Genomic DNA, 891 nt, shown 5'->3' on the forward strand with positions numbered 1-891 from the left:
GCTGTCGCATTAATCTTCCCAATAAGTAATGGGTGAGTGACGTTAGTGGTCGGCCGTGCTGTACTTAAGTGTTTGTATCACTTACAGTATCCAATACTAATTCTCGGAAATAGAACAGCTATGATTTATATCGCCAAATATACCTAATAAATTTAGGTTGAATATACTGAAGGCTGATCGAAAGCGACACACACGGCAAGTGCGTTAAGTGTCATACTTATAGGCATAGGGAATGACACACTAATGGGAATAGCGGATGACACACAGCGAAAGGTATACAGGCAAACAGCTAATGACCAGACAAATAGTATATGATACAGACGGCGAAATCATACACAGAGAGGTGGCTAATGACACAGAAAGGGCATATAGCACAGACAGCATAGGCAGATAGCAACTGACAATGCAGACAAATATAGCAGTCGATGTATAGACAGAAATAGTAAATGGCACGCAGATAGACCTGGCACATGACACCAACACATAGTATACGGCAAGTGACACTGCCAATCTGGCATAGAAAATACCACACTTGACACCAAACAAACATAAGAAATGACACACACAGACAAACACAGTAAATGATACATAAACAGACATAGGAAATTACACATATAGAGAAAGCATATGACACAAAAACAAACACACCAAAGGACACAGAGACAAATATATGAAATGACATACAAACAGCAAATGATCTTCAGACATATACGAAAAATGACACATACCGACATGGAGCATGGCAAACAAACAAACACAGCAACTGACACTCACAAACAGACACAGCAAATAACACACAAACAGACACTGTAACTGGCACAAACAGACAACAAATAACACACACAGACATAGCAATAACACACACAGACATGGCAATAACCACGACTACTA

This window comes from Penaeus monodon, chromosome 21 (assembly GCF_015228065.2).
Source record: "Penaeus monodon isolate SGIC_2016 chromosome 21, NSTDA_Pmon_1, whole genome shotgun sequence".
Classification (NCBI taxonomy): domain Eukaryota; kingdom Metazoa; phylum Arthropoda; class Malacostraca; order Decapoda; family Penaeidae; genus Penaeus; species Penaeus monodon.